This window comes from Aedes albopictus, chromosome 2 (genome assembly GCF_035046485.1).
Source record: "Aedes albopictus strain Foshan chromosome 2, AalbF5, whole genome shotgun sequence".
Classification (NCBI taxonomy): Eukaryota; Metazoa; Arthropoda; class Insecta; order Diptera; family Culicidae; genus Aedes; species Aedes albopictus.
In genome coordinates this window covers 473,852,421-473,871,245 of record NC_085137.1, presented here as the reverse complement: position 1 = coordinate 473,871,245, position 18,825 = coordinate 473,852,421, and the positions used below count along the sequence as shown (strand labels likewise).

Genomic DNA, 18,825 nt, shown 5'->3' with positions numbered 1-18,825 from the left:
AAAGAGTGGTTACGTCATATCATTATGGTGTCTTCCGCAAAAATGTTACATGTGCGATGGCGAATCAATATGCTTAAGAAACCAATATCATTTCACTCGTGCATTTTTGTTATAATTTATTTTGTCTTAGTGTATTTTTATTGTCAATTTACAACTTATCCATAACTACTATTCTGACTATTGTAAAAATAGTTATTACCGAACTTTTTCAATAGTGTTTTTTAATTGCAGTAAGAGACGAACCATCCAAGGGCTGAAAGTCTCTTTAATAAAGACAAATCAATCAATCAATTGAAGTATTTTGTAGTTAGTCACATGTAAATCTTAAGCTTTACCCAACACTTCGATACCGAAATCAGGGCCAATGAAGTTTGTGATGCTACAGTGCGAGCTAGCTCATCAGTCAATTCATTTCCAGCGATGAATAGTGCTTAATTCAGTTCCGCGATTTGATTTCGACAAGCGATAACAAACTTCGACCTTGAATTGGCAGAAGCATGTGCTTTAATAGCAGCTTAACTATCTAAACAGAAGTATGTAACCTGGCTTATTGCGTGCTGCTGAAGTGCTGATTGCACTCCGCACAAAAGAGCTAAGATTTTGGCCGGAAGCTCCTCTAGTGAACCGAGCTTTTTGTTTGAAATGAATGTGTTGTGGGGCAACATAAAAAAGAACTTCGAGTGCTGCCTTGGGAGTTGAAGAGAACGCTCCAGACATCGCCATTAAGCACATCCTTTGAAGATGGCCTGATTTTGATTGGATTGTTATTACTTCGCCCTTTTGCCGCGACACAAAACATCCATAGGCCAATATTGGTTGCACAACAGTTGTTTAGATCCATTTGATATATTTGGGTTATAATCCGAAAGGCCATACAAATTTTCTTGATTCAGAACTCAATATGAGGTGTCCAGGAAAGCTTGGAATCAAGAATGACTTCACGTACTTCCACCACATTGATTTCAGAATCAAGGAACGCAAAGGTCGGACGCCATTACGGTTTCGCCTCTCCGCAAAAAAAACAAAAGATGTTTTACTGGGATTTACCGAAAGGCCATATAAGTGACACCAACCCTCAACTTCCTTAAGAGCGCTTTACATCTGGTCGAACGGGTGCTGATGCACATACCAACTAACAATGTAACTTAATCATCAGCAAAACCATAAGATGAGAAACCGCTGTTATTGTATTGCCTCAATAGCGTATCTACTTCGAGATTCCACAAAAATGTTGACAAGAATGCCCCTTGAGGGCATCCACAAACACTAAACTTCATAATCACTGCTTGATTGGAGCATTTGGTGAATCCAATTGAAAATCATTGCAGATATACCATGACTCCATGCAGCTTCCAATATGGCATTGGAAGGCACGTTGTCAAAAGCACCCTCGATATCTAAGAAAACACCCAAACAATATTGCTTTTGAGTGAATACTTTGTCGATATCGTAAACAACTTTGTGTAAAAGAGTCACAGTCGACTTTCCATGTAAGCATGTTGGTTCACATGAAGAGGCACGTTAGCCAGATGAACATCACGGGTGTGATGATCGACAATGTGTTCTAAGAATTTCAGAAGAAAAGAGGTCAAACTGATAGGTCTGAAACTCTTTGCTTCTTTGGTATGCCGCACGACCCACTTACGGAATAAACTTTACAGTAATATCCCGCCATGATTCGGGAATATACCCTGAAGCAAAACTGCAAACAAGTGGCTTTTTCAAAACATGTTTGTAATAAATAAATCCCCTCTGAAGCAAAATAGGATATTTCCCATCGGCTCCAGGAGATTTGAAAGGAGCAAAGCTATTAAGTGCCCACTCAATCGATTCTATAGTTATGATACTCCAAGCCGAAGGTAAAGAACCATAACTACAAGAAAAGACGTCAGGTTCACCCGAGGATACACATCCGGGGAAATGTGTACTGAATAAACATTCCAAAACTTCCTCATCAGAGGAAGTGAATTCGCCATTTGGCAAACGAAGTTCGTTCACTTGGAAACCCTTAGATTTTGCAAGGATTTTGTTCAACCGACTGACTTCACTCAGACTGTAAACATTTGTACAAAGGTTTTTCCAGCCGGATCGTTCAGCAGACCGGTAGGTCTTGCGAGCCGACCTGAAAGTCACCGATCCAGCCGATCGTCATCTGGTCCAACTCTTTCTACATTGTTTCCTGAGCTTGGCCAGATCAGAGTTCCAACAAGGGGTTCCCCTTGTGGTCTTTACAGACCATAGAGGGCAAGCTTCTTCAAAAGCTTCCATGATGAGGGCAGTTGTAGTATCAACGGTGTCATCTAAATAATGGATGGTGAGTTTTTATGAAATTTGGCCGCAACCAAATCAGTGAAGAGATCCCAGTTGGTTGACCGGGGATTCCTGAAACGCAAAGTTTGCGAAGTAACATTTAGATGTTCAAAAAAGATGTAGCGATGAAGATTCTTCATCTGACACATGCCAATTGGGCAACTAGTGACTAATTCTGTTAGAGCAAAGCGTTATGTCTAACACTTCCTCTCTAGCAGATACCATGAAGGTTGGGCGGTTGCCTATATTAAGTAATCCAAGATCTGTACTACTTCAGTATTCCATCAAACTGGAGCCTCTCAAGCTAATGTCTGAGCTGCTTCAGATGATATCGCGAGCATAAGCATCACTGCCAACAATTAGTGGAAGGCCTTTTGAAGTGTAGTATGCAATGACTTGTTTGAAGGCATCCGTAGGGGAGGTTCATCATGCGGTAAATATACCGAACAATAGACGTTTTTCCTGTTGAGATTTCCAACAGAAGCATCAATTGTGATAGCACATACATCTCTGGTGGTTAGTTCAGAGATGAGTGTAGCAACGATTGCGTTGTTGACAAGCACATAGGCTCGCGGCATCAGTTCAGTCACGGAAATAGCAACGTTCTTGCGGCAGCTGAACATGGATTTAATGTTGTTAAAATCCATCTACAAAACAGCCTAGGGTCGATCGCTGTGAGTAAAATTGAAGTCTCTGGAGGCAATGAACGAGTCACTGCATAAAAAAACCGAGTCCCGGCCATTCGTATATGCGAATGGAAAGTCAATAGAAGTGAGGATGTCGATCGCGGGTGCTAACATTCAGTACGTCCGTGTGTTCGACTTACCACCGGAATGGCTGGATGATAGTTTGTCGTCGATACTCGGGGAGTTTGGAAGAGTGAAAAATGTGGTACACGAAAAATTTCCGGCAGGCCTGGGCCTCGATCACGTTTACACCGGGGTAAGAGGGGTGTACGTGGACGTGGCAAAGAAGATTGCGCCATCGATAGGTATCGACGGTAGAACTGGACGAACTTTTTATGAAGCTTTGAAGGACACTTGCTTTCTGTGTCAGGAATTGGGGCACCGGAGAAATTCATGCCTTCAGCGGCAGAGTCAGAACAAGAAGAAGAACAATCCGCAAGTAATCTCTGGGCCCAGCTCGTATGCTGATATCGCATCAGGAAAGGAAACACCAGGGAAACAGACAAACATGGAAGTGCTGGATGAGGACATTATTGAAGTTCTGGAGGAAGATGAACACGAGGAATATATCGATCAGACGACGGGGGTGTCAGCAGCAGCGCAGGTGCAGCAAACCGTGGATAGTGTACATTCTGAATCTGAAAAAGTGCAGCGGCGTAAGAAAAGATTGGAAAAATTGGAGGAGGTGGCCAAGGCTATCCATAAAGCGACTCACAAGCCAGCCAACGGCGAACTCAATTCGCGGCTTCAAGCTCTGGTTCAGGTTCCAGTGCTGGTTCCGGTCCAAGAAGGAAAGTGCTGCGTAGGACTCGCTATTGATTATGTTTTCATAGTTTTTAGAATAACAAATTTATAATGATTAGCAAGATTTGCGGCTCTGTAGAGTTTTTTAGTAAACAATTGAACCTATAAAATAACCGAAATAAATTTAAAAAAATGCTCGCGGCATGACACGCGAGTTTGCCATTTCATTTTTACTGAAAGTAGCAAACACCAGGTTCACAAGGCTTCCTAGATAGAAATTCCCCTTACGAAAGTAAGGTTCTTGGCCTAAGGCCACTTGGGCTATACCATTTTGCAAAAGTCTGCAAATATTGATCGTTGCTGTTCTTTCATGCTGAACATTGATCTGAGCTATCCTAACCGTAGCCACTACCTAAACTAGGCAAAATTAAACTCTTTACTATCACTGCACAACGAAGAACAGCAGCAATAAAACCAGATCGGTATCGTTTGGAAAACGCCAAAGGCGACGATACACAGAATACACTGTGTAAATCGCATAATGCAAAACCATATAGGTGACAATTTAAACTAAATAATGGGGATGGTAACATAAGGCTGAATTTAAAAAGGCTGAATGCACATAAGGCTGAATACAAAAGGCTGAAACTATGGATATGTAACAAAAGGCTGAAATTACAAAAGGCTGAAATAACAAAAGGCTGAAAACATGGCAAATTCCAAAACTTGAAATATGCATAATAATGAACTCTATAGAATCTGAGCTGAGGGTTTAATGATTTAAAAGATGGTATTACACAAGGTATTATATTTTCCGGAATACTATTCCCCGGAGTGGCATCTGCCGAAATGTCGTTCCCGTTGGTGCTGTGTCATTATGCCGAAGGATATCAGGCCTCTAATGCCACTAAGGCGAATGGGTTATAATGATTTTAATGCTTAGGAGATTTACTAGGCAGCCTAGTTGAATGGTTAAATTATGATCTATGCATTTACCTCGAAAAAACAGCCTTTCTAAAAAAGGGGGAAAAATCTCTGATGGAAGAGTAAGTATTGTGGCCGCAAATAGTACAGTATATCGACCAAGCGGAAAGGTTTGATGATAATATCTGCATACTAATAACTCTCCCGTGAGTGATTTTTTCTTCTATTAAAAATAGGCTGTTCTTTTGAGGTATTTGCATATATTCAGTGATGGCATTCTTAGGGGCTGTCCATTAATTACGTAAGGGTTTGGTGAGGGAGGGGGGGGGTTTGAGAAATCTTACGCGCCATACAAATTTTTTTGGGTTCTCATACAAAAAATCTTACAAGGGGGGGAGGGGGTGTCAGAAAATCGCTAAAATTCCCTTACGTAATTAATGGACAGCCTCTTACCAATGTGTAAAATGCAGCGAGCTTCTGCGTGCGCATATTCCTTAAGAACGATTCATCGGAGATTTCCCCTTCTTTTGAACATAGGCTGTTCTTACTGTGTTTGAATGTTATAGCAGCATATTTTTTTTTATCAAAGGTTTTCCTTCTTTTAAAATGTTGAAAGAACCATAATTTAAGTTCAGGTGATGAAGCTGCTTACTTTTTACCAGATGTTTCTCCTTCTTATAAAATAGGCTATTCTTTCAAGCAGTATTGTATTCGAACAGAACGTGAGCCATAAATGAACTGAACACTTTAATTTTTTTGGTCGACAAAGCATTGAACTTGCCTGTCAGAGCTTTTGCTGCTTAAGAGCGCCCGCTCGGTTCCCGGGATGCTAACATAAGGCTGAATTTCAAAAGGCTGAATGCACAAAAGGCTGAACACGAAAGGCTGAAAGTAACATAAGGCTGAATTTCAAAAGGCTGAATGCACAAAAGGCTGAAATTGCAAAAATGCAGGAAATGAATTTTAGTGATTCTTTTTTTTTTCTGGCGTAACGTCCCAACTGAGACAAAGCATGCTTTCAGCTTCTATACGCATTTCAACAGTTATTATTTGAGAGCATTCTCTGCCAATGACCACTTTGCATTTGTATATCGTGTGACAGGCAGGAAGATACTTTATGTCCGCGGTTGTCAAGGAATTTTTTATTTCAAAAAGTTTCTGGCCCGAGGGAGAATCGAACCCGTCTCCCTCAGCAGGACTACCCGTTCGCTAACCAGATGGGCTACATATATGAGTCCTAGTCATAGAATGTGCTTAGTGAAGAGGCTAGTGATGCATACCAACTAACACAAAAAATGACTGGTATTTCAATTGGAGATTTTTCCTTCTTTGAGCATGAGCTATTCTTTCGAATCATGCTGTTATGGAGATTGGTTGCCATTACAGCTGCCAAAAATGTGATCAGAGATTTTTCCTTCTTTAAAATATATGCTATTCTTTGGAGAAATACTGTCATAGTTATGTAGGCGATCAATAATGCATACTTTAGCGCGGAAAAACAGTCCTATCGCTTTCCGATCTCAAACATAGTAACGGAAGCATGTCCAATTAACCATCAACCAATGAGCAGTAGTGCGCGTCAAATGTCAAACTCAAGCAAAACCAATGCAATGGTCAGGGCTGAGTGGTCGGCCAACTAGCAAATTTTCATAAAGATCATTATATCAGTGTACGATATGAATAGTTTGAGTGTTATGTCTGTTTGTCTGTGATGTTAGTGTTGCCTTTAGGCTCGCATGACTGCCTTTAGGCTCGCCGTTTGAAAACTAGTCGAATCATTATTTCAGCCTTATGTTATTTCAGCCTTTTGACATTTTCAGCCTTTTGTGATTCAGCCTTTCGTAATTCAGCCTTTTGTTATTTCAGCCTTTCGTGTTTCAGCCTTTTGTACGTAACCCCTTTCAACCTAGATTCCGACTTGACACACATAATACTTCAAACGAGTGGAAATAAATTGTTGGCGAAATCCTTTGTCAATTTGAGCTAAAATAGTTAAGTATTAGCGGGGTGTTGGCCGATATGATACTGAAGAAAGTACAATAACATAGACATTATGATACCAAAATCCATAAGATTATGTTCCACTTGAATGTCTTTTCATCAGTTAGAGTTAGCTCACGTGACCAGATGTCCATTCGATGAATAGTCAAATAGATTGAATGTCATATACTTCCTCTTCCGTAAAATGGGTTTTGACCAAATGACCGTTAGACCAAATCTACTTTCGAGCAAAGATTCTATTGTTTCCTATGATCATTTTCAAATCGAGTCAAATGTTTATCAAAAACCAATAGATTAGCCATAAATGTCCAAAATGTCATTTCATTCGATTCTCTACAACTTTCAAAACTTTTCAACATGTTGATATCTTTCAGCCTTTTGATATCTTTCAGCCTTTTGATCATTCAGCCATATGTGTTTCAGCCTTTTGATCATTCAGCCTTATGTGATTCAGCCTTTTGTACGTAACCCAATTAATGTGTGGCTTCGTGGTCGTGCGGCTAGTGTCACCAAGCATTTAGTCGCATCGTGCTGATGAGCGCGGGTTCGATTCCCGCCACAGTTGTCAGGAAAAGTTTTCGGCTGTGCCACTGGGCGTTGCATGCTAGTCCGTTGTCTAGTGTCGTGCTTCCTTCAAAGAGCGAATAGCTCACTGGAAGCATTGAACGCATCCGCGTCTTTTTTTTAACATCTTCATAATCCCCCCCTTATTCAGCCTCAAGTTTTAAACTAAAGAAGAACAGCTGATTGTCTCGGAGAAACACAAGGTCCACTGCGCTATAGTTCCGGTTAGCGGAATACTGTGGAAGGCGCCCTGGTACTTCACAGGCTCCGTTTACGGTTAGGTTTCTATAAGACCCCCCTAGTCATTCATTCCTAGGCACGGTAAGCATATAGCCGCATCACATCATGAATTCAGGGCTACCTGGTAGTGGACTCTTTCCACCGGAACAGGCGGTCCGTAGTGTTATTCTTAACCAATTGAGACAATCGCTACCGACACTACACAGCTATCTGGGTTGATCGAGAAAAGAAGTTAATATTGATGATTAACTTCATACGGGCTCGAACAACCGACTAAATCCCGGAAGGGATTTCTAAAGGACATCCTGAACTAAATGCTGAAGAAGTTTCAGAAGGATGTTACTGAAAAAAAAATCTTCGAGAATCCGTGCAAAAATTGCAGACAAATGTACTGGAAGAATTATTGAATTCATCTCATAAAAAGTTTCTGAAGGGATTCCTGGAGGATGATTTGGAGATACTTCTGGAGCAATTCTGGAAAGAATTTCTTGCAAAATATCCGAAAGGTATTAGTGGATAAACATTCCCGAAGCAATTTTCCTAGAGAAATTTTCGGAGCAAATTTAAAAGAAATTTCTTAAAAATGCCTGGAAAACAGGAAAACGCTGTACAGTAGTTCCAAGAAAAATTTCTTAAGATATTCCTGGGAGAAACGCCAAGAAATTAGCCCCGAAGAATTATCATCCTGATCAGGAAAAATCATCCAAATGATGTAAATAAAGTTCAATATTAAAGTACTTTCCTTTGTACCAGTGTATGGAACTTTAGTAACCAGCTTTAATTTTACCATGACAGTACTGGTCTAGATCGAGTTTTAGAAAAGAATATCCTTAGAAGAGTGCGACGTTGTGAGTTTACACCTAGATAAATTCTTTGTAAATATCCTGGTCAGCGTCCTCAAGGATTCTCATATGTAGCAGGGCTTCCCAACCTTCTTGAGATGGCAGCCCCCTTTAAGAATTTTCGAAATATCTGGAGCCCAATGTTTTTTTTTATATGAACTAAATAAACAACACCGAATTATTTGGGTACAGTGGCGTAACCAGAAATTCACTGTAGGAGGGGTTTTCGACGATATTTTCTGAATTTCATTGATTTTGAGAGGCCTTGCCCTTCCAAATACGTCACAAGTTGACGCGTATGCTTTTTTTAATTTGACACTCACATTTCGTACATTCAATTTGAGTTGTAGCTTACAAAAAAAAGCGGTGCAGTCGAAAGTTTTTTCTTCTGAAAGCGTTTTATACTGAACATTTGTTTCTCAAAAAGGGTTCTAAAATTAAAGGCGAAGTCTCGCTTTTATTGAAGAATATGATCTAGCATGGTACTATAATCGGAATTGTACTTTACTCGATCTCGAAAAACGAAGGAATAATGAGAAAATTCGAAATAATTAAAATGGAAAATAGTTCTAGTTTGACATTTGAGATCAACCTTGGCTCGCCATTTTCGTACTGGGGATTCAATGTTCCGATGTGACATACACGGTAAAAAAAATCACTCAAAGTATGTGTTATAAGCTAGGGGCGGGACAAAAAATTTAAAATTGAAAAATTATAAATTTTCAACCACGACCTATAAAAATATCTAAAAATGAGTACATACGTACCGTTGGTAGGACGAGAATAAAAGGGCAAACTGTTTCGATAGCATCTAGGGTCTTGTACCATTTGGGCAGGTGTACCTATTTTGGGCACTTGCAGCTATAACTAAGTCAATTTCAAACCAATTGATTTGAGTTTTTGTATAGAGTAAGTACTGTACGTGCCTAACTCTGTACAAAAATTCAAATCAATCCGTTTGAAATTGACTTAGCTATTGCGGTAAATGTCCAAAATAGGTACACCTGCCCAAATGGTACACGACCCTATATTGCGAAATTTGGCTTCAAACGCAAATAAGATTTGGTTTTATAATAATTCTATGATGAAACAAAGTATGAGTCTGTCTTGGTTCGTCGTTGCATCGCGTCGTCGTTCTGTGTGTGTGCTTTTAGAGGAAAAAAAACTAGTTTTCGTGCGAGTCGGTCGTGTGATGCCAGCAGCAGATGACATTTCAGTCTGTCTTGGTTCGTCGTTGCATCGCGTCGTCGTCCTGCGTGCGTGCTCATCTTCGTACGGGGCGGTTGAGTGTGTTTTTGGAGGCAAAGTGGAAGTGCCGCTTTTTTCATTCGGATCGGCCGCGTCGTCGTCGACAATTTGAATGTGCACATCGTCGTACCCGTGTGTTGTTGTAGCGGTTCAGTGTGATTTCGAGGCCAGTTAGGCTGCAGCACATACGCACTGGACACTTCGAAGGATGTTTATTGGTGAGCTCGTTACATTTTATCACAATAATTAATGCTATAGGATGGATAAAATTCTACTCTGGTTTTTGGGTATTTAACTAACAAATATTGAAAAGTTCGTCACGTCATGTGTCGGCGCTAGTTCCAAATGCACATTTAGTTGGTAATAAATATTTTTCTTTCATTTTTTGCATGTACACAAAAATTTGAATGGTTCGTCATCTTCGGTGTCGACTTTGTAATATTTTAGCCCAAATGAATAAATGTTTTGACTCAAATAAAGGTTGCATAAATTTCTGGAAAAAGAGAGGGTCGGTAAATGATAAACGGCGAACCATGCGGTAAGATCTTTCTGATTTTTTTTATCATGTGTTATTTTGTTAATACCTACTTGTGAATCGATCGCGTTAAGCCTTATCTCGCGCGGAAACGCAAACTACTGATGCGTCGGTGTTTAACATTGTGTTCTCCTTAGTTGCGAATGAATAACTTATGTAGGGTGAGTTTGGAGGCACAATAGATCGCGTACGTCGTCCAAGGTTTAGAAGGGTATTACTTCGCGAGCGCTGGTATTGCTTATTGAAAAGTATTGGGATTGCAGCATTTACACAATGAAGAGAAAGCTAATCCCAAGCATCATCTGATGGTTCTTTGTGTAAATGCAGTTGTCCTTGCAATAACAGAGGAGCAACCGCGGGCGGTCAATCATGCTCATGCTCATGCTCAATTCTATGATGAAACAAAGTATGACTTACAATTCGGTGTGCCTGGTATTTCTAGCACGTCCTACTTTACTGCGAGTTCAACGTTTAATGACTTTAAGATTTCTGCACACGAATTTCTCAGATTTAGCAGTTCTTGATACGAGGGAATCTTAACTGTGGGCAACGGATATCGCTTTCCTAGTACAAATGTGGACACTCTAGTTAAACTAACTTCAATTCTAACCGGCGGATCCACGACTCCGCTCAATTTTACAATGATCACTATTGTACATGCTGGGACCCGTGGCGTAGTTGGTCACACGTTCGCTTCATATGCGGATGGTCATGGGTTTGATTCCCAGCCCCGGCACTTGCAATTTTTCGTCAGTTGCTTATCCCCCGAGAGCAACTGACACTGACCCTCTTCTGAGCCCCATGGCTCAAACGGACCCGGATACCTGGACATCGGCAAACTGCTACTCATAATGGACCCCCAATCGGACTGGAAAGGAACAACGGCCATCCATCATCATCCTTGTGCTCATCATTCTACCAGGTATAAAGTAGAAAAGTGAAAGCAGCAGAAAGGCAACCAGTTCGATAAAGTAGAATAGAATCTAGGCGCTGTACAAAAATGTAAGTGCAGCTGTCACTTGAAATTGCTCAAGTAGTGCCCCAATAGAGCTGTAAATTAGGTTAAGTGATCAGGAATTATCACTATTGTACATACCTGCGTACGAATTCAGAAACTCTGCGGTCGAAAACACATACGTATTTAAGCATGGAAGAAGGTAAATAATTAGAAAACCACACTGAATCAGGGTTGAAAAAATCTCATTCAATTGAATGAATTTCTGCTGAACTGAATGCTTTTGACATTCATTTTCAGCTCCGCTGTGAGATACTTGAAAGTGAACGCAGAAAAATTCAACTACATTGTGGAGGTATTGACTGCACCATCATCAACACACGTTCTGCGCTGATGGATGCTTCATTTCAACACCGGCCGCATGAATGCGACTCGCCCATAAGCAAACGTGGTGAATTTTCGTCGTTTGAGTGCCGGTCACAGGAAAAATGTTGCTTTTGAACCTCACCGTCTCCCCGGTGTGAGCGAAGAGAGAATTTTTATTCTCTTTTCAATTGCCTCCGTGAAGGACAGGGGCTTCAACGTCAGAAGCGGTGTGGTGAAAAGACAAAAACAAAAACTCACGTTCGTTGGAAGCTTCGGAATTTTTGCAACCGTGCACTGAATATTTCTTCTACGACTGCTGCACTTCACTGTGTCTCGGAAAATGTGGTATGATCAGCGGAAATGAATGGTTGACAGCTCGCTCACTATTTGTGACAGCTGTCTCTTGAATCGCCGCGACGCTTCGACTGTTGGATGCGGCGCTTCAGTAACGCTTGGTGATAGGGTTGCCAGCGGGCCAACTTCTGCGGCAACACGTACTCTTGGACCATATTTTGTGGTTTAAAACAAGAATCTAGATAGGATGTTAGGAGCCTATTGTGACTCTTGGGAGTTTGGTAGTGGTTAACCCTAAAAAAATGGAAAGGGGATTAAACGAATGTCTCGCTAAATTCCTGTGTTTTCCACACCGCTCCTAAAAATAAGAAAATTCTCCTCGAAACTTATTCTGCAGTATCCACAAAGACAGTTTGACGAACTTCTACAGAATTCATGATTTTGTCTTTTTTAGGATAATGAATTTTACCAAAACCATAAATTTGGTCTGAATAAATCCGCCTATGAATATGAAATAACATTTTCTTATCAAGTCAGTATGAAAACTCTCCTTCTTTATCAATCACAGTAAAAATAAATCTAAAATATTCACTTATATACTGTGAAATCAAATCGATTAAAAACTTCTCAATAGATTTTTAGATTTCCGAGTTCCAAAATGTTTTTAGTCTGCAGAAACACTTACAAAAAATGTTTTCATACATGTACCAACTTTGAAATTCTGTACAATTATGTAGATTTCTGAGATGTTTTGAAAAAGCATTTTTTCAATCCTGAAGAAGAAAAATCCTAGAAATAATCGGGAATGTAATCTTCATGAATTAATAAACATCTGGACACATTTCTACTACTACTGAAAAAATCGCCGCTTTTGCAGTGTTTCGTCCTCCTTTGACTCAATTTCCGCCCACTCTGGGAATCACTGGTTTATACCCATCTCTCATTTTCACGTGTTACTGATTACTAATACAAAAAAAAAACGCAAAACAAAGTTACAAAATTAAAAATTGGTATAATTTGCACAAAATAGCATAAGAATTTAACATTTTTTTTGGTAACATCGCGGTCCCCCTTAACTGACTTCACGGCCCCCAGGGGGCCGCGGACCACCGGTTGGGAACCCGTGATATATAGCATTTTTTTTGTGAGGATAGTTATCATTGAAACCACTGATTTCCATATGTTTAAACCACAAGGTAGGCGAAAATGGTTGTTTGGGTACATAAAGCAAATTTTTCTGTATGGACGTTTGTAGGGCGAACGGCGTGACGCCGGCGTCGCTGCCGCCGCTGCCTCACATTACTATACTGGCGTTCTACGCCGGATTGTCCATTGTTATATGGGAATCCCATATAACATGGGACAATTATGCGTAGAATGGCAGTATAAACGCCGCCGCCAGTAAAGGCAGCTTCGGCGCACACGTCTAATATGTATTATTATTTTTTGGACATTCAGACTAAACTATCCAAAAAATTAATTATTCATATTCAAATACCACTTGACGCCTCAAAGTTGAATTTTTGAGTAAAAAAGTACGGAGCTGAAAAGAAACGTGAAATCAAATTTGGTTTTCCGTGCAAAAATTTCTTGACAAAAAGTTAACACTGAAATCAAATTACTTAAGTGATCCCGTTTGAGACCCATACTTAGCTTAAGAACTATATTTGCCAATTAATCACTCCCTGTATTCGTGTGTAAGGCATGAAGATACTCTTTTCTCTTGGTAATCATGGACGACCAAAAAAAATATAACCTCTTCGATATTGAACACGAAGTACACAAAAACATGTCATTCAAAACAACCTTGGCTTTTGACATAAATATGTTCTCCTACGCAATGTATTACTTTTCGACAATCATCCCTCTCAGATATATGTATGAGTGATCCCAACACATTCATTGTTTACAACACCAATCCTCAACGTCCTCGAATGCCAGTCAAACCTTAAGGACAAGATATTTGGAGTACATAGCTCAAAATTTCTAGAGCACCGTTTTTTAGAACCGTTGAACGGATTTGGATGAAAATGCATCACGCTAATTGTTCAGTGGTTGTCAACAGCGTGATGCATTTTAATCCAAATTCGTTCAATGGTTCTAAAAAACGGTGCTCTGGAAATTTTGAGCAATGTACTCCAAATACCTTGTCCTTAACGAAATTACATTCCCAAAATCGCAGAGAAGAAATCTCAACCGAATAAAAACAAAAATTCACTTTTTATTTCCCTCAACCCTAACAATCATGAGTCAACCTAAAGCCCAGCCACACCACAACCGAAAAACCAAAAGGTGTAATCAAATAAAAATAAGATCGTATTCACCAATTGACGACGACGACGACGACGACGGTGACGACGACGGACGCGACAGTTGTAGGGCGACAAAATTACGACTTACGGCGACGACAACGACGACGGCGAGCAAAACAACACCACCCACTTTCGGATCGTCAGACGGCAGCCTATTTATTGCACCCACGAACAACAAGAAACGCTCCATAGAAAATTTAAAAAACGCTCCATAAAGAATGAACATATGTTACATAAAAATGTGCAATGTCACCGGTAAAACATAAAATTTTCCCATTGAAAGTGCAATTTTGTACCAATAAATAATACTAAAATACTCCATAATAAAATACAAATGCTCCGCAATAAAATGCAATTGCTCCATAAAAAATTAAAATTGTATCCATAATAAATTGAATATTGCTCCATAGAAAAATAAATTGCACCATAAAAAATGAAATTGCACCATAGAAAATAGATGAATGTTCCATAAGTATTATCAAACTGCACCATATAAAATATGAATTGCTACATGAAAAATTGAAAGTTCTCCATAGATTGCATATTAGCATAATTCAAATTCGGCAGTGCTGAATTGCTTTATATTGCACTACTTTAGTGGTGTAGATGTTTTAAGTTATGGAGAATTTTCATTTTTTTTATGGAGCAAACCATATTTTATTTGGTGCAGTTTGATAATCCTTGTGGAGCATTTATGTATTTTCTATTGTGCAATTTCAATTTTTTATGGTGCTATTTATTTTTCCTATGGAGCAATATTCAATTTATTATGTGTACAATTTTTTTTTTGTGCATTTGCATTTTATTATGGAGCATTTGTATTTTGTTATGGAGCATTTCAGTATTATTTATTGGTACAAAATTGCACTTTTAATGAGAAAATTTTATGTTTTACCGGTACATTTTCCATAAAGTGTAGAACGATTCCAGTTATTAATAGGTAACCTTACACATTTTCATGGAACATATGTTCATTCGTTGCGGAGCACTTTTTGATTTTCTATGGAGCATTTGCAATTTGTTATGGTTACAATAACCTTTTGCCGTTTTCGACTGACTTGAACGCGTGCCCTACCTACCTAGGATAACAGCTTTCGGCTACAATATAGATTGATTGCTTGCGGTGTTTTGTTTTGTTTTTTGCAGTAGCAGCAATCTCGTTAAGAGTTCGGGGCTTAAGTTTTCGTAAAATTGTCGGTGCAAGGCGCCCGTCGCCAGCTTTATCGCTGCAATTGAAAACGGAAAATGTGTGATTCGGGTGTTAACAAGATAACACCTAGGTAGATTCCCCTGCATTTTACTTCAATTCGGTAATATGTTGGTAAAAACTTTTTTTATTCGTAACATTTGATGAGATATTCCAGAAATCCTCAAAGACCGTATAGTAACTATATATTTGTTAGTACAGAATCCAGTTAACAGCTGCCATCATTTCAAACATGGTAATTTAAAGTAATACAAATAATGTATCCATAATGGCACCGGTATAACTCCCTAATAATTCTCTTTGATGGAAAATGTTACGACTTTCGGTACAAAAATAGAGCAACCATTTACGTGCGCAGTGCGCACAGAACGTAGCAGCTCCATTCCATCGGTCAATACATCATCGCCCCAGAATTAGAACCCAATAAAATTCGACCGTCATGATTTAAACAGCATTTCATTCATAAGTGCTTGCACCGGCGGCAGCACCCAAGCAGCTGTAGAGATCTCCGCAACTGATCGGAATTTCGCACAACGATATTTTCTCCTCGAGAAGGTCATGACGATCAAAATCTTCCATCGTGGAAAACACCGCACGACTACATCGATAGTGCACTGCGCGTTCTTCGACTTCCTCCGATCATCTCCTGTATTAGCGGACTTGTTGTTTTTACAGGCAGTCGGATGAGTTTTCCTTTTTCGTCCAAAAATAACTCCGTTGGATGTAGGAACGCTTCTGTAACGAATCAGTAGGTATTTGCGCAATGGTCGGTCGTTCAGACCGACTTTATCTGTGTTTTCGTTTGGATTTGTAAAATAGAGAATAGTAGTATGGGTGGCTGAAAATTTCAATGTCAAACTCGTCTGCGTCCTATCCCCATTGGGCTAGAATTGATGCTTGTTCGTTAATGATGTCGTAGACGTAGATGATTACAGGGGACGATGCTGTGTTTTGATTCTGCTGTTGTTGGAGACACATGGAAGTAATTGGTGTTCAGGACAGTAGAAAATCAATAGTATTCAAAAGTGAAGTTAGCGGAGAGTGATTCAATACAAACATTTCAATTTTTTGATCTGATATGGCTTGAAGGTTGCTAGTCTTTCCATAGTACTTATTTTCTTCCACGATAAATTTGCTTAGACTGTTAACCTTCTAATACCCAACCCCGCCTTTAGATGGGGTATACTTTTAGCAATTTTGTATTTTTCCTTTCCTGGGAAATAAAAATTTTTATATTTTTGACAGATGTTTAGGACTATTCTGTACATCTCAAAATGGTTTTTGATATCTTTTAAAGCTTATTTACGATGTTTAAAAATCATTTAAAAATTGATGTTTTGATCACCTTTTAGATGTCATTGTTTCTTTTGTATTGAATAGCAACAATTAACATATTTAAAATTTTCCCATATCATTCTATTTTTAAACTCAAATGAGTTGCATAATGAACATTAGCGGGCTTGTTGGCGTACACCAAGGTGTACCGAAAGGCTATATGTTCACTCCAAAAATGAAATTTTGATAGAGCTCCCGGAGGAGTCAAGTTTCATATACCAATCGACTCAGCTCGACGAGTTGATGTGATGTCTCTGTGTGTGTATGTGTGTGTGTATTAGAGTGGGTCAACGTTGTATGGAGAAACTTTAAATTTGATCGTATCAACCCGGAACAAAGCTTTTTCAATCTATATTAGCGTCCAAAACAACTGTGCAAAATTTGGGAGCGATTGGTTGCGTCCCCGTATTCCGCTTTGCGATTGAAATTTGTATGGAAGTTAGTATGGGCAAACGTACTTTTTTGCATTTTACTAATAAGTTGAATTCTTTTGTTCAATACCATGTAACTAATGACGTTAAAGTATAGCCTAGGATATACCGAGAAACTTTGCCGAAGACCGCAAAGTGATCCGACGCTTGTGAAAAAAGTTATTCGCCTGGTAACTTAGGCCAAAAATTGAGATTTTATTATTGATGTTATTCCTTTACATGTTAAATGTTAAGCACCACCGGGCAATCTGTACGTTATAACTTTTTTCACAAGTATCTGATCACTTTGCGGTCTTCGGAAAAGTTTTTCGGCATATCCTAGGCTATACTTTACCGTCATTGGTTAGATTGTTTTAGACGAAAAATTTTAACTTATGAGAAAAATGCAAAAAAGCACGTTTTCCCATATTAAATTCCATACAAATTTCAATCGCAATGCGGAATATGGGGAAGCAACCAATCACTCCCAAATTTTGCACAGTTACTTTGGACGCTAAAATGAATCGAAAAAGCTTTGTTCCAAAAAATCGACTTTGTTGACCCAGTCTAGTGTGTATGTATGTGTGTGTATGTGTACAAAAAAAGGTCACCTCACATTTAGATAGTAAATATCAAACGATTTTAACGATCGACGGCTCATTCGACGTGGAATCTGGTCCCATCGTTTCCTATTGAAAATGTTTCGGATCGGTCCAGCCGTTCCGGAGTTATGGTCATATAGGTGTTCTGGACCGGTACCCCTGGAAGGGGTCAGACATGAAAATGCAACAAACCCATACATGCGACACATTAAATTGCGGCATTTTCGATAACTTGATGAACGGTTACCATTAAAATAGTCTCAAACCATATCTGAACCGGTAGTGTTCCGGAACTGGTTCTGAGTGTCCCGCCGGAAGTGGCCAAATAAAAAAGTGAACCAAACCCATGCATACGACATATCAAACCACGGCTTTTTTGATAACATAATGCATGGTTAGCAAGAAAATAATCTCAAACCCTATCTGAGCGAGTAGTGTTCCGGAACCGGTTCGAGGTGTCCCAACGGAAATGGCCAAATATAAAAATAAACCAATCCCATGCATGTGACACATCAAGTTTCAGACCATATATGATCCAGTAGTGTTCGGGAACCGGTTCCGGGTGTTCCGCTGGAAGTGGCCAAATATAAAAGTGCACCAAACCCATGCGTGCGACATATCAAACCGCGGCTTTTTTGATAACCTAATGAATGGTTATCAAGAAAAAAGTCTCAAACCATATCTGAACCGGTAGTGTTCCGGAACCGGTTCTGAGTGTCCCGCCGAGAGTGGCCAAATAAAATAGTGAATTGAACCCATGCATGCGACACCTCAAATCACGGCTTTTCAGATAACATGATAAATAGTTGGCAAGAAAATAGACTCAGACCATATCAGTGTGCTATTATTTATTTATTTATTGTTTATTCGTCAACAGGTGAAATCCCTACTCCAATGACAATGGTTCATCTCAAAACTAACATAAAACTCTTCTAAAATTAAGCTTATTAGTTTCCCGTGACAAATTGAAATTAAATACACGATGACATTTGTTGAAAACACGGGATATACTGCGGATCGGTTCATGGAATGCATAGTTAGTTCTGGTGCGGGGAAAACGGATGAATGCATTTTGGCGAAGATTCCGGTAGTGTATGTTGATATCCAATATGCTGAGGAGCAGCGGACAATCAATATTGCCTTGTAGGAGATCCCCTATAAAGCACGCTTTTGCCACGTCGCGCCTCGGCTCGAGTAGCTCCAGGCATATCAGTTTGCAGCGACTTGGCAAGTTTAATGGGTGCCTCCAA

General features: G+C 39.5%; 1 protein-coding gene across 8 annotated transcripts in view; it reads left to right on the top strand.

Annotated features, from left to right (window-relative positions):
• The window catches only part of LOC115265479 (RING finger protein nhl-1), a 261,579-nt gene that overhangs the window by 121,801 nt on the left and 120,953 nt on the right, over positions 1-18,825 (top strand). The gene's annotated exons all lie outside the window — the stretch shown is intronic.